The 15,506-nt window shown below is 41.2% G+C and overlaps 1 non-coding gene across 1 annotated transcript; it reads right to left on the bottom strand.

The window, feature by feature from the left end:
- Positions 1 to 13,583: 13,583 nt before the first annotated feature.
- On the bottom strand, positions 13,584 to 13,656 carry trnar-ucg (transfer RNA arginine (anticodon UCG)). The gene has a single exon. It is a non-coding gene; the product is annotated as a tRNA-Arg (tRNA).
- Positions 13,657 to 15,506: the final 1,850 nt, after the last annotated feature.

Below are 15,506 nucleotides of genomic sequence, written 5' to 3'. Positions count from 1 at the left end.
GGTCAAAGTGCAGTAAAGATGCGGAAAGCTTTTGGTGGAGGCAGTATGATGGTGTTTGCCACATCTCCCTCACTGGAAAACCAATGCTTGCCATCACTGGAGACAATCTCAGTGCAGACAGAATAGAATAGAATAGCTCTTTACTGCCATTGTACATATACAAGTAAATGCTGTGTGCTCCACCCGACTACTGTCCAAGAAATATAAATAACCACACGGATTAAAGGTACACAGTAAAATGAAACTGCACAGTGGCTTGAGTTTTGGGCAAAAGACTTCATCAAATATCGAGATGAGATTCTGCAACCAGTAGCAATCCCATATTTTCATAGTCTGGGATCGAGCTCTCTGACACACGACCTGAGAGATGCATTTGGACCTTAAGTTGATCCGTCTGCTGTTCGCTGAAGTCTCATCTGAAATGGTCTCAGTGGGACGGATGGCTGTCAAGAAGCCATTATTAACAAACATCATTTGTAAAGAAGTTAGGGGATAACAGGCAGTGGACCAAATCACTCGGTGCATTTTCTTTCTTTTCTTTTCCTTCTTTTTTCTTGTTCTTTTAGCACAAAATTGTTTCTGTACCTATGAATATATTATTTAGCTGTATATAGCTATATTTACACTGGCAACACAGTTTTTACTACAGGGGATCAGGACAGCGTCATTTCTGTCCGTTGTTGCATGGACATGAAAATAAAGCTGGGGGAGGTCCCTGTGGTCACTCAGCCAGCATTCACTGTTTCCAGCTTCTCCAAAGGGTGAAATTGTTGCTTTCTCTCTATTCAGTCAAAATGTGCTCAGCTGCTGGAAACATGAAGAGATTCATTGAACTTCAAACTTATTCCAGACAAAGTTTTGGCTTTGACCTCAAACTGCTTAAACTGTCTTTCCTTCAAAGGTTGCAATATACAGTTTCTTAAGCCTCCTATTTTTCAAACCAGCCACGTAAGAGCACCCGCAAACCTTCCAAAAACAGGATTACTTCTTTGCATTGTGTCAGTCATTGTATTGACTTAGAAGTCTCAGCTCGATGAAGTGCAGCTCCTTGGTAATCCCCTCTGACGGCCACAGAGAACCCGGGGCAGCGACGTATGCGCCGCTCTCAGAGTTTCGAGCTCTGCTGTTGTGACCCGACGGCAGCTTAGCGCTCACCATATGTTGTTGTGGTTGTCAGGAGCTGTTTTTGTGTGTGCGCGGAGGAGGGAAGATTAGCTGCATGTGGTCGTTGTCACTCCGCAGATATCTGCACTGAGAGGGCACGAAAAGGAAACAGACAATGCAGGTTTATATTCATTAGAATGACAGCGGAGATTCCACCTCAGACTGATTAAACTCCGATCTCATTAAGCTGTTTGTGTTTTATGTCTTTTAAGGAAGTTCCCTGTGGCTTCTTATTTGCTTATCTACCAACACAGTTCAAATTACCCCTCAGCTCCAAACTTTTCAGGTTCTTGAAGACTTTTCACTCATCCGGTTACAAAACTTGACAGGGAGCCCTGGGCTAGAGTTTAAATACATGAGACTTCCCATCAGCTTCTCATCAACTATCTTCAAGAAACTAAAAGAAATTCAGTTGACTGACTACCATCACTTGACATGATCCATCTTTCTTAAAAATTCAGCAAAACTGAAAGTTAAAGTTCATCCAATTCTCTCTTTTAGTTCTTCCAAACTTAACCCAGAATTGAAAGGTTATGCTTTTGATCCGGTTTACTACATCCTGCCAGTGATATACTCTGATAAACAAAAATAGAAATTGTTAAACAGAAAAATTTTGGACTGTTTGACCTCCAAATTTGAAAAGGGAAAACCAATGTGTTTATAATGCAGGATTTATGGACCGGGATTGATATCTATCACACACACACACACACACACACACACACACACACACACGAAGAGAGAGAGAGTATGCATACTATGCAAACGGCTACCAAACAGCCATCATAATTCGTCATACAATGAGAACAGGACAAATCAACAATTGACACTGACTAATTAATATTGTGCTGAACACAGTCCAAAAGATTCAGTAAGCTACATCAGTGTCTACTGTTTACTATCATAGCCAAGTGACAGACGTAAACAGAAGTTTTCACTATTGACTGTAGAAAAGATTCTGCAACCAGTAGCAATCCCATATTTCCATAATCTGGGATCGAACCAACCCAGGATTCAAATTATGAATACATAATGGGCTTGGATTTACAACAAGACTTTAAATTATCAAACTGTAAATTGTAAATTTTAAATTGTTATTGATCCCTTTACCCCGAGTCCTAAAGTGTATATTTATTGTCTTACTCTTCTTATATTTATTGTTTGTTTACTTGCACTGCTGTAACTGGAGCCTCATCGTCTCATCTCTCTAAATACTGGACTGTATGTAGCGGAGATGACGCTAAAGTTTACTTTGACTTCAGCAGCAAGCAGGTGCACCGAGGGCTCTCGCGCTCACTTTATAGAATTTCGAAAAAAACATTGGTGCAAATTATAAGTCTGTATCATGTCTGGTGTTTTCATGTTTGTTGGTTTGTTTTTATTTTGTTTTATTTGCGAGTTGGTTATTAGATGCTGCTCCAGCCAGCCAGTGAATCCCCCGCTGCCCCGCCCTCTCCTCCCTGCACCGCAAGCAGCAGGCGCACCTCGCAAACGGAGGGCGCCCTTACTCCCAGCAAATGGGCGATAGAAAACCGATCGGCCATCCCCAAAATGCATGAGTACGAACAATTTTTATTTTTTATTTTTATTTTTTGCCAATGCCCGTGATGCCGCCCCCCCGCACGATGCCGCCCTGGGCAACCGCCCATCTCGCCCATATCAAAAACTGCTACTGTCTGTGGCTTGACCAGCAAAGGGAAAACAGCAAACGTGCCCATGAAAAGTAAGTAAAAGTAAGTAAAAGTAAAGTAAAGTAAAGTAAAGTAAAGTAAAGTAAGCAAAAAAGAGGGTAAAAAACAAACAAACAAAAAACTAGATCCTACAAAGCAGGGCAATAAGCAGAGTTCTGGACAGCAGTGGACAATTTTCACTACAAATAAGTTCCTTCTCTATTGTGACTCCTGTCTTCTCTTCACAGTTAGAGCCCACATGGTTGTTTCACATATTTTGATACTGTCCCCTGGTGACAGTAAATGGATTGTTACTCAAGTACTCATAGTGCTTTTTTCACTTTGACATGCACTCATCCTCCACTCACACATGCATATTTACTATCCTGCACACACCCACGCTCAAAAAGATGCATCTTTGGCAATTATGGGTTCAGTATCTTGCCCAGTGACTCTTCAGCCCACCTTACTGCAAGGTTAGTAGATGACGAACTCTACCTCCAGATTCACAGCTTATGTTTATGCCCTAGATTTCATTTCCAACATTGTGGATACATCCTTTTGAATAAAGTTAACTCTAGGTACATCAAAGCTGCAAAACCATCTGAAACCCTGTGCCGTAACCTGATGTGAACCCCCTCAGAAATGTAACTACCCATCACACTGAGGCAGCCCATTGCCACTACTCCTTCTGCCACCATTGATTTCACTGAGTGGGTGAAAGTGGATCAACTGAAGAGTGAAACCCCACTAAATGTGTGTTATTGTGGAGAAATTGCAGATAATTGCTGGACTCTTGCATAGGGTACATCATAGGCTCTACATAGATTCAAAGCAAAAGAGTGAATTAAGCTCTAAGCGCCGAACAACTTGAGCATCTAAACCTAATGTGGAGCAGAGAAAGGGAACCAATCAGTATACACCTACGTATTTAAAATACAAAATATGAGTAACTGTATTCCGTTACATCCATCCATCCATCCATTCGCTTCCGCTTATCCTTTTCAGGGTTGCAGGGGGCGCTGGAGCCTATCCCAGCTGTCATAGGGCGAGAGGCAGGGTACACCCTGGACAGGTCGCTAGTCTGTCGCAGGGCCAACACACAGGGACAGACAACCATTTGCACTCACATTCATACCTAGTGACAATTTGGATTATCCAATTAACCTATCCCCACAAGCTGCATGTCTTTGGACAGTGGGAGGAAGCCGGAGTACCCGGAGGGAACCCACGCAGACACGGGGAGAACATGCAAACTCCACACAGAAAGACCCTGGGCTGGTGTTGGAATTGAACTCAGGACCTTCTTGCTGTGCGGCAACAGTGCTAACCACCGTGCCACCGTACCGTTACAGTTACCGTTTAAAAAGGTGGTATTCAGAATACAGTTACTTTGTTGAAATAAATGGATTACACTGCGGTACTTTCCTGTTTCATATCTTAGGCTATGGTCTCTCTATTTTGGGTATCCACGCTGGAGGAAACCCAAACAAAACACGCATTAAGAGGCTCAAATGTCTGTATCTCAATCTCGTGGCCCATGTCACCCCTACTTGCGGCCTGCATAATGACGTGACGAAATATTTAAAAAAATTATTGTTCAAAAAATTATCTAATATGAAGGCAATAGGCAGAGTGTTACAGGCATAGCCCTACAGAATGTAGCCTCATGGGCAGTGTAGTCTGTGCTGCAGGGAGAATGGAGGGAGGGAGAAAAAGTAGAGTTGAAAAGTAAGAGCTGTCACTGAGCAGATTATAAAAATAACCACTGCAGCCACAGAGAGTGCCTGACGAGCCCAGCTGTAAGTAAGCTATTAAGACTTGACTGCACACCGTGTTCGTGTTTTCCTCTGAAACAATAAGTTCTGTTGAAACGGTCTTTCAACGCCTCTCTCGCTGTCTCTCGCTAGCAAAGTTGACCCAGACAACAAAGTAAAGCTATTTTTCGGCTACGAGCCCGACACAGAACCCGACGTATTAGCCAGAGGTCCCTTTACTACGGTTCGGAGCTGCAGACCTGTTTTATATATGCGCAGAATAGTTTTCTATACGAGATTGCTGCAAAAAGTGCAGCCTTACCTAATGTCCATCCTACTGTTACTCATTTTATATTAAGATTTAAAAATCTAGTCTCTGCAGGCTAAATACCGTAATTGTCGGGCTATAAGCCGCTACTTTTTGCACAAGCTTTGAACCCTGCAGCTTTTAGTCAGGTGCGGCTTTTCTATGGATTGTCCATGATTTTTGTGATATCGTAAGACGATTTGTTTTGTTTGTTCCGCTGTTGTACGGCGCTACGTTGCCTGGCGAAAGGATCGGGGTTCAAGAGTGGTATGTTGGTCACACGTCCGTCCGCCAGGCAACGTAGTGCCATACGAAGTAGCGCGAAAAACAAACTTCAAAGTAGCGCTACGCGTTCAGCTAGAGTCGTGGATGATGAGCGGCAATAAACTTGCGAAAATCAAGTTATGCTCAACTCCACCGGTGGAATCTGACAGCGTGGAAAAGTGTGAAAACATCCACGATCACCAACGGATTTCGAAGGGCTGGACTGCTGCATGATGAAGAGGAGGACACCGCCACGGCCCTTCAGAGGGTGTTCGACTCCGACACTGACAATGAGGATTATCTTTGGTTTTGAAAGTGACAACGAAGGAAAGAAGCTGAGAGTGGATGACGAAGCCATCCTGAGCCTGTTCGTTTCCGACACTGGAGAAGAGGACTTTGGTTTTAGTGCGCAGGAAGATGGTGGTGAATGACTGACTTTTCTTCTTGTTGAAGCCATGTCACTGCACCTGAGCCTAAAAGGTAGTCTGAATCTATTTTTCTGGTGTGCTGTAGGTTATTGTTATGTACTACATTTGTTACTCATTTATGAAGCACAGTACCTGTTTCGTACTTGTAATTACCACTACTTGTACATATACCCTAAAAAGTTATGCAAATATGTACCCATAACTTGTTTTTCAAAATATTAATAAAAGTGATGTCTCCAAACAGCCATCTCTTTCCTGACAATTCGCTTTGTGCATATTCTCTTACATATGACAAGTCAACATTGAAACACCTGCGGCTTTTAGTCAGGTGCGGCTAATGTATGTACAAAACAGGATTTTCCCCTGATTTTAGCTTGTGCGGCTAATATTCAGGTGCGCTTTGTAGTCCGGGAAATACGGTACCTACTTAAATGGATATAACCCCATTACAATAAAATGATAAAAATGGTAAATGGCTTGTATTTGTATAGCACTTTACTTAGTCCCTATGGACCCTAAAGCGCTTTACACTACATTCAGTCATGCACCCATTCAAACACACATTCACACACTGGTGATGGCAAGCTACATTGTAGCCACAGCTGCTTAAGAAAAGCTTAAGTGCCATAAACATGTGTTTCTTCTATTGCCCTCTTTGGATTACTAAACATCCATGAGAAAATGACCCCTCTTGCTTGATTTTTGAACTCGGTAAACACTTTTCTGCAGAGGTTGTGATATCACTAGTCTTTCTAATTACAATATACCACATTAATTTAGAAAATTGTGACACCGTCAGAGTGAAACAGAAAATAAGGTAGGCTATGCTTTAGGGAAACCCCACCTTGTGACTGACATGTCACTTGTCTTTGTCTGTGTCAGTCAAATTTAGTTTAAGGTTTCAAGATGAAATTTTACCAAACACTGCATGCAGTCTTGGTGGATATTAGGGCTGCCACAAACGATTATTTTGATTAGTCGACTAATCAGATCATCATCCATTGGAGTAAAACGTACAGCTTATTGCACCAGCAGCATCTGCTCTTATATAACTATCATTAGCTTACAGCTTTAAGTGTGTAAGGTATGTGCTAACTAAAAATAAAGACAAGATGATAGTTTATTAAATTTTAATGAAATTTGCAGATTGTTTCGGTGAAGTTTAATAAACTCCTTGCTATCTAAAATATAACAGGACACAGGAGTATATTCTCGAGCATCTCACACTTCTGATAATCAGTTGTCTGCTTGACTATTCAGCTGTGTAAGAACTATAACTTTAATCTCAGCCAAACCGATTTACTCAGGAACAAATAAAATACAAAAAAAAAGCCAAACAATAACATTTTTAAGTTATCTAAGTGACTTATATATCATGTTTAACCTGAGTAGCGAAAGACAGCGGTGGGTTTGAAAACGATTTGCCAGGAGTCCGGTTTTCTCACGGCTCTAGTGAGCCTAGCCCCCGGCTAGCTATCGAGCTAGTGGGTAACAGACGTCTCTGAAAACATCGGAGCAGTTTTGAAAATATGTGGTGTCCTGATAAACTGAGCAAATATTTGAGGTTTACACAGCTAGATCCTCGCCTGAAAATATGTTAAACGTTTGTTTTGTGACACAGAAAGAGTAATAAGAGTAATATTAAAACTAACTAGCTGCCGCCATTGTTGGAAACTGAGCTGGGCTGCGCTATGAATTCTGGGACACAACTTCTTCTTCGGGGTTTAACGGCAGCTGGCATCCTTGTACATGCAGTGCTGCCATCTTCTGTTTCAGTCCGTTATTACACTCTTAAATCCTACTACTCATTCCTGCATCTTTTGTGATCTTACAAAGCTTCAAACGACGGGTCGACTATTAAATCAGTCGTCGACTATTTTGATAGTAATCGTGACTAGTCGACAAATCGTGGCAGCCCTAGTGGATATGTACAGCTTTTACATGCTGGAAAGAGTTTTTCCCTTATGACGCAACCTTGGGCTCTGTGGATCATTGAAAATTAGTTACAGAAGATGTATCCCCCAGTACAAGTAAATCTGAAAAACCCCAGCAGAAAAGAGATTTTACCTCCATCTAATCAAAACTGTGTGAGAACAGTGTTTTTGAATCTATTCTATAAACTCATAACTTCAAATATATCAAATTTCATGCAAAAGAAGCAAAGCACAACAATGCTGCATCCATTTTAGTCACAGCAGCGTAATGTGCCACGCTCTGAAGCTTCCCAAAAGCAGAACTATATCAGATACAGCCTTGTCCCAGTACAGGGATCTGTTTCATTATATTGATGTTTTCAGGGAAGTTTGAATAAAAACCTAAGAATTTAGAGAATAGCTAAAGGTCGAGAAGGTAGAAAACACTCATTAGAGAAATAACCACGTGAGTTTCATGAGGTTGTTTTTTTTGACACAGTTGTCTGGGGTCAGAAACCTTGTCTGGAACTGAGACGGGAAAACCAGGCCGGGGAGGGCGAAGCTTTTCTCCAGACTGCGGCAGGACTTCCACCAGCTGTGTGACCTGATTCAGTTAATTAACTAACGAGCTAAAAATGGCTCTGATGACCCCGCCAGGGTTCGACAGAAATTCTTTTCTTTTACATCAGTTAAACCCATATCCTTCATCAGTTTGTTTATTTAAATGATATGCTTTTATTTGTCTTTGTAAAAAGGAAAGGTTTCCCAAAAATGCAAAACAAATTGTAGAACGTGCACGGTGCTTTTAAGTGGGGTGGGACTGGGGCCTGTGTGGCAACATTTTGCCCCCGGTCCTCAAAGTATGTTAATCCAGCCATGTATCATTTTCTAAACAACAAATGACCAGTGATGAAAGAAAAAAATATCAACAGGACAGATTTAAATAAACAACCTGGCATCATTTTGTGCCTTTTTCTGAAGAGTTGTGGGATGACTCGACTGCTTGGAGTTGGAGTTCTTCGAGCCATAGAATAAGTTACTACGTGACTTAAGTAACTGACTGGAGCCTACTAAGCAAAATGAAACAACACTTCATAAAATGTAGCTTAATTAATAAATGTATTCAAGAAAAAAAAGCCAGCGTTTCATTTAATTTAATTTAACAGCCTGACATCTCCATCTGTTCATCTATAGCCTTGAGCTCTGGCAAACTATTCTAGTTGAAGTAAACCAATTATATCAATCCTCCCCCTAAATAACTCTGATATATAGAGGTTTACTTGGCAATGTAAGCATTAAAATTAAGGGGAGGTTTATTATTACCCGTTTGGAGGTTCATTGTTAGCATTTTGGCCACTGCTGTGTAAAGAAGAAGCTACGTTATACGACTCAAGTGGAGTGCAAATTATCACTTAATGCTAGCAACCCTGGTTAGCAAACTTAGTTCGTAAACTCTACAGGTACAATGCACAGATATAGAGAGCGGTGATTTAGTACAAAGTAATGGACTAATAAATAATCTGACGCCTGTTTGATTGCTCAGGGACTGCAGATAGAAATTAGCTAGTACCTAAATCTGGTACAGTGGATTTCTGCTCTTAGGAGATTAATGTTCTTGCACAGGTGATAAATAAATATGATAAAGTACAACGATGCCAAAGTCTGTTAGAAACTCCAAAATACCTCCTTATATGTGATTTAGTGTCAGATATTTTGTACAAACAAATTGAACAGCACTCATTCGAAATATATTAGACGCTCCACACTTGCAATACAAGGCATCCGTTGTGTTTCTACACCTATTTTATCTAATTAAAAATTCAAATTGCAATAAAAAGTAACCACAATTTCTCTGAAATGTTCTACATTTTTAAACCAGAACACTTTATGTTCCACTATCAGGCTTTTTTTTAAAGCGTTTTTGGACTTAGTAATGAAGATATGATCTTGGGGATGATGACAGTGCTTCCTTTCATCAGATTTTCTGAGAAAAATACGATTTAACGGATCACTGTGAGACTAAACAGCTTACAATGGATGTGCTGCTGCTCCCAACTGCACTTCTATTCAGTCCACAGTCTGCCATGTTCGGCTTGGAAGCCTGTTTATTGTTGTCAACTGCTCAATTATCCCAAACGGGAAGGAAGTAAATATGTAGGCCATCAGGTAGGTGTGTGTGTGTGTGTGTGTGTGTGTGTGTGTGTGTGTGTGTGTGTGTGTTGGATACACCACTCTGATCCAGGAGCCTCTAATCCGATCGGCGTTTGGGGGGGGAGGGGATTATGGGATTAGAGAGGAGAAGATGCGACATGAGATGGCCACTCTGCAGCTGCACCCCAGCAGGCTGGCACGTTTGAAGTCACCATGGTGGCAAAAAGGGTTCAAGTCCTGCATATTGTCTCACAGCAAAGAAAAAAATGACCTTCAGTCAGCTGAGGTGATTCTAATGAACTTCAAATGTGTGTTTTTCACTTATGTGTAATATAATCAATTGTGGCAATCATGGCTGAGTTGCAGTTTGTAATTGGAAGGTTGCCGGTTTGAGCCCCGGCTCTGACAGTCTTGGTCGTTGTGTCCTTGGGCAAGACACTTCACCCGTTGCCTGCTGGTGGTGGTCAGAGGGCCCGGTGGCACCAGTGTCCGGCAGCCTCACCTCTGTCAGTGCGACCCAGGGTAGCTGTGGCTACAATGTAGCTGCCATCACCAGTGTGTGAATGTGTGGATGACTGAATGCAGTGTAAAGCGCTTTGGGGTCCATAGGGACTAAGTAAAGCACTATACAAATACAGGCCTTTTACCATAATGCCATCTGTAAAGCCTTTTACATCCTTTTCATAATCTCACACAAGCAAATACATGTAATAAAAAAACAGTACATCCGTACTTTATTAGAAAACAAAAGATGGGCAATGAGAATAATTCACCCAGTTTGCTTTTAACAGTTTGGGATCTGAAAGATGAAGCTACTGCCAGTCAAATTCTTTCCAGATTATATAGCATGGTAGAAACTTGTCCAGTTTTCTCAAAGCTAGCTGTACACCATTATAATATCTGACAAGTTCTTTCCGAATCACCTTGTTAGTGCAAAAATACAATATTTTGTCTCTAAAATGGTGTTATCTTTGGTATTTTTCATAGATTCAAGTAAAGATATGGGAACAAATAATGTGTTTTTGTGGCAGGCTGCTAGTAACAAAGTACCTAAAGATACAATTTAAATTTGGTTCTTTGCTAAGTTGTCTGTTATGTGTTGTTGTCTGGCTCATTCTTTGAGGAGCTTTTTTATGCTTGAATGATTCATATGTCAGTGACTACAAACAAAAAACATTCCTCTGAAAATGGTCAGATGCAAGTACTGGGCTGAAAATGAGTGAGGAAGATCTTTGAAAGATCAGCCTGGAGAACTACAGCTCTAGAACACTTTAAAAATGAAAAGAAACTCTAGTTTCCATGAAGCAAAATATAAAAAAATGAGGGGGCTCAAGATTTTTGCACGGTACTGTAAATACCAAAGACAACATAAAAAATGGATGTAGCCACCGTGATACTCACTGATCTTGGACTCTGCATTTTAAAACTTGAACAGCAGTATCTTGGCAACCATGTTGGTTTGTCAAGCCAGAAGTTAGTTTGAATAGATGAAACCGTTTAGTGGTGAATGGATGCGTACTCATACTGCATTTCTCTTCAGTTGTCCACTCAAAGTGCAGCAAGTTTCATCCACTTAATCACACTCATACTCATTCAGCACGTTTTTGTTTGGTTGTTTTTTTTTTTTTTTTTATACCTATGCACTTTTTAACATTTGCACATACACACTGATTCACTGGGGGCAACTTGGGATTCAGTGCCTTGACCAAGGATACTTTGACCTACAGACTGGAGGAGTCAAGGATTGAGCCACCAACCTTTTAGTCGGTAGTCGACACAGTCTACCACAGCCACAGCCGTATATAGAACTAATTTATCTGAAACTAAAGTTCTTTGGTACTGCTATAGGTGTCCTCAGTAGGTTTGTCCCACTGTTCTGGTTGCCATTGGAAACACTTCTATTATGCAAATTCACATCAGTACAATTCACTGCATGGACTTTGAAAGTAATCACACCATGTGAACACCTCAGTTCACTTTGGTGACTTTTCCAAAAAGATGTCAAGTTTCACTGAATGAAATTTCTGGAAATCAAAATTTTCCTATAAACACCCATTTTTCATCAAGTAATCCAGATAGACAAAGCCAGTTAATTGCTCTTAGTTTTTCTCTGTAAGAAATACCAAATTGCTTTTTTCCCTAGAAATATAAAACAAAGAACCAAAGAAGGGGGACCGGAGGGTGTGTTCCAACTACAAGGGGATCACACTGCTGGAAAGGAGAGTTTGTCCGTTAGTCGAACCTCAGATACAGGAGGAACAATGTGGTTTTTGTCCTGGTCGAGGAACACTGGACCAGCTCTTTATCCTCTCAAGGATACTTGCGGGTGCATGGGAGTTTGCCCAACCAGTCTACATGTGTTTTGTGGACTTGGAGAAGGCATTCGACCGTGTCCCTCGGGGTGTCCTGTGGGAGGTGCTGCGGGAATTTGGGGTGTCTGGTCCATTGCTACGGGCCATTCGATCCCTATACAACCGTTGCAAGAGCTTGGTCCGCATGGCCGGCAATAAGTCGGACTCATTCCCGGTGGGTGATGGGCTCCGCCAGGGCTGCCCTTTGTCACCGATTCTGTTCATAATTTTTATGGACAGGATTTCTAGGCGCAGCCAAGTGGCGGAGGGCTTTCACTTAGGTGGCCTCAGAATCTCATCTCTGATTTTCGCGGATGATGTGGTTCTGTTGGCTTCATCGAGTGTTGGCTTCAGAGTCCTTCTTCACATCTGATTCAAATGATTAACTGACATTTAAAGTAGCACAGCATTATGTGATTATAATTGCGCACATGAGCAAAATATTATTAAATTTCCATAATAACAATGTTTTGATAGGCATGACTTCCACAGCTTCTGTATTAGTTAAATAACAGGGGGGGGGGGGGGTTTATGAGTGGAAGTTTACATCATATAGGACTGCACTAAAAGCATAGATGGATTACTAAATAAGTTGACCGGGGACGGCCACAGGAAGAATTAGGCAGAATTAGGGAGCCTCTGGAGAAAGTGAAGTAAACCCTTGTGTTTCTAAGGGAGAGCTCAGTTGAAATAGACATCATAACAGTGCCTTTAAGAACTTTGGTCCTAAAGACTAATATTTGTCTGGCATTATGAGCCATGTAAAAATTAAGTTTTCATAGGAACCTTTGCTTTGGATTGCAGGCGTGATCACCTCACTTTAGAGGACCCTGAGCTTCCTGTTATAATGTCTGGAGCCTGAAAAGGTCGTCCTTTATATGTTACTAAATGTTTTTAAATGAATTATGAATTTCACCAGAAGCCAGTGAAGGGAATTATGAATAGGCATGACGTGTCAGCACTGGCACTAGGAGCCTAGCTTCTGCATTCTGCCAAGCAAATTTGAGAGATGAGATGAGAGATTCAAACTTCAAATGCTGCTCAGTTATAATTTCATTTTGCTGTGGAGGGTGCTGATGTAATGACTGACCTAAGTAGAGAGGTTTTCAGGGTGGAACGCCAGAATTTCACTTTTGCCAGTGCTGAGAGGAAGAAAACTGGAAGACAACCAATCAATTATTGTTGGTAGTGAATCATTCACTCAGGTAGAAGAGGCGGATGTTTTTAGTAGATGAACCAAGAGTGGCATGTATAATGAAAACTGAAGAGGACCAAGGAATGAGGCCTGAGAAACTCCACATACGAGGGGCATGTAAATTATATACAATGATTATCTATAATTGGTTGAATTGAATTCTTCTGGAAATCAGATTAAACAAAGACAAACAGAAGTGGATGAGAGACTTGGTGAGGTTGAAAGAACCTGATAAAATTGTCTGCAAAGGGTGTGTGAACAGAAAGAAGAGGAACCATTGGACAAGCTTACTGGAAGATTCAGTTTGCTATCCACCACCAGTTGAACCCAGGTGCCACATCATCCCCTAGAGACTAGTGGGTCTCAACAATAACTCTCGGCAACAACCACGAAGGGACTCGAACCCTCAATCTTCTGATCCGAAGTCAGACGCCTTATCCGTTAGGCCACGTGGTCTCACACCTGAAGGTCTTTCACTGCAGCTGACTGAATATCCAAAATCAACCCACCATTATTCGCTCAGCATGGAGAGTTCACAACAACTAATCAGAGGTAAATTAGTCTTTACCTCATCCACCTGGGTACTGGTGGCTTTGTCTAACAGGTGTCCCCACTTAGCCTCACTTCCACTAATATGAGTCATAAAAATGAACTCCGCTGTGTATTTGTGCTGTTGTTGCCTTTTGGAGCTAATTTAATGACTAAAATTACAGCTTGCTGTATGGTACAGAGGATCCAAGTTGTTTGTGCTGCACTTTCACTGAGTGAAATTCTATTAACCTTGTTTTGTAGCTAATTAGACAATATGCATGAGGTTTTGGTTTCAGCTAAAAATTCAGGTGTTTCGTTTGTGTTTTTCATGTGAGTTAACTTAAGGTGATGCAGAAGTTGACTTTGAATGTGAAAACTGGTAGTTTACATGAAGATATCTAGTTAGCACAATGTTAACTCATCTGCTGTTTTCCAGCCAGTAGAAGCAATCCTGTAGCTGCTACATATGGACTAGAATTTTTTTAATAACAGTTTATTCAAGTAGTTTATTCAAATGTTACGGCTGTATCTCTAACTCTGACTTTGACGTAAAACATTTGCCATATTTGAATAGTAAGTGACTGAAAGAAAACCGGACCAGGCCAAAATGTGTCTGCTATCTTGAAATTGGTGCAATAGACCTCAAGGTGATGTATAGTTTGCACACAGTCAGAAAAATTACTACAAAGAGAAAAATGGCTATGGTTAGACTTAAAGTGTCTTTAATATGGATGGTGCTTGTTATAACAACATTTTTCAGATCAGATGTAGAACCTGGATGTAAAGCTGACTTGTTTTTGTGAAATGTCATTTTGTAGCTACAGAGTGTTGCAGAGACATGAAGGAAAAATCATTTCCTCTGCGCTCCAGGCGACCTTCACAAATCACCTGAGTGGCTTGATTGCAGCCATAACTCAGCGTAATGCCAGCACTGTAACGCTCGCAGCAGCCCTGACCCTCACAAAACATTTTCCTCCCGGCCTTATCTGTGTTTATGACACTTTGCCCGCCGCTGTGTGAACAACAAAATGAGCCAGATGGGACTGACTGAGGATCTGTCCAGATTACCACGCCACCTCAACACAGCGGCAGCCAGAAAACTGGATCGGCACGGACAGGATGGCTTTCCATGAAGAGCTGGACAAACCTCAGCGTGCAACAAGCTGTCTCTATAGCTTATTATAGACACACAATGATACACGTTTGATACACAATGTGTTTGTTTGATACACAGTGTGTCTATTCCATCAGTTTTTGTAGTTTATTTAAATCATCTCTGGGTGTTTTTGCTACTACAAATCCATCAGTGCATGTCATGTTAAAGCTTTAATCCTCCTATCAGCAATTTATCAACAAAATGTTCACAAGAAAGACATTTTCATGAGGACGTATGATGAATGACTGTCTTCTAGCACCACCTTAAGGCCACAACTTTTACCTGTTCTACCGTCACAAGTTTCTTCACTTCCAATTTCATAGCCAGAGATCCATAAAACAGCCACAAAATAAAAACAGACAAATGCACACCAAGAAGCTAACAACAGCCAGGGAAAATTATACGTGACTGATGGTGCACAATGACCTCCACAAGAATCCAAAAACTCCACAAAAAAAGATTACTAACAAACCTCAAATGTGTATAATGATCCTTCAGCAACGCAAAATGACTCCACAAAGGGCCAAACTAATGATAGCTTGCTACAAAATGATCCCTAAATGATGCAAAATAACCACGAAAACCTAGCAATCACGCTTAACATTTACAAAAAAGACAC

The sequence above is a fragment of the Mchenga conophoros genome, linkage group LG23 (genome assembly GCF_057382185.1).
Source record: "Mchenga conophoros isolate Kocher_MC1m ecotype Shallow Benthic linkage group LG23, M_conophoros_male_GT1.1, whole genome shotgun sequence".
NCBI classification, from domain to species: domain Eukaryota; kingdom Metazoa; phylum Chordata; class Actinopteri; order Cichliformes; family Cichlidae; genus Mchenga; species Mchenga conophoros.
Note: the sequence above shows the minus strand (reverse complement) of the source record. Positions and strands in the feature narration are given on the sequence as shown.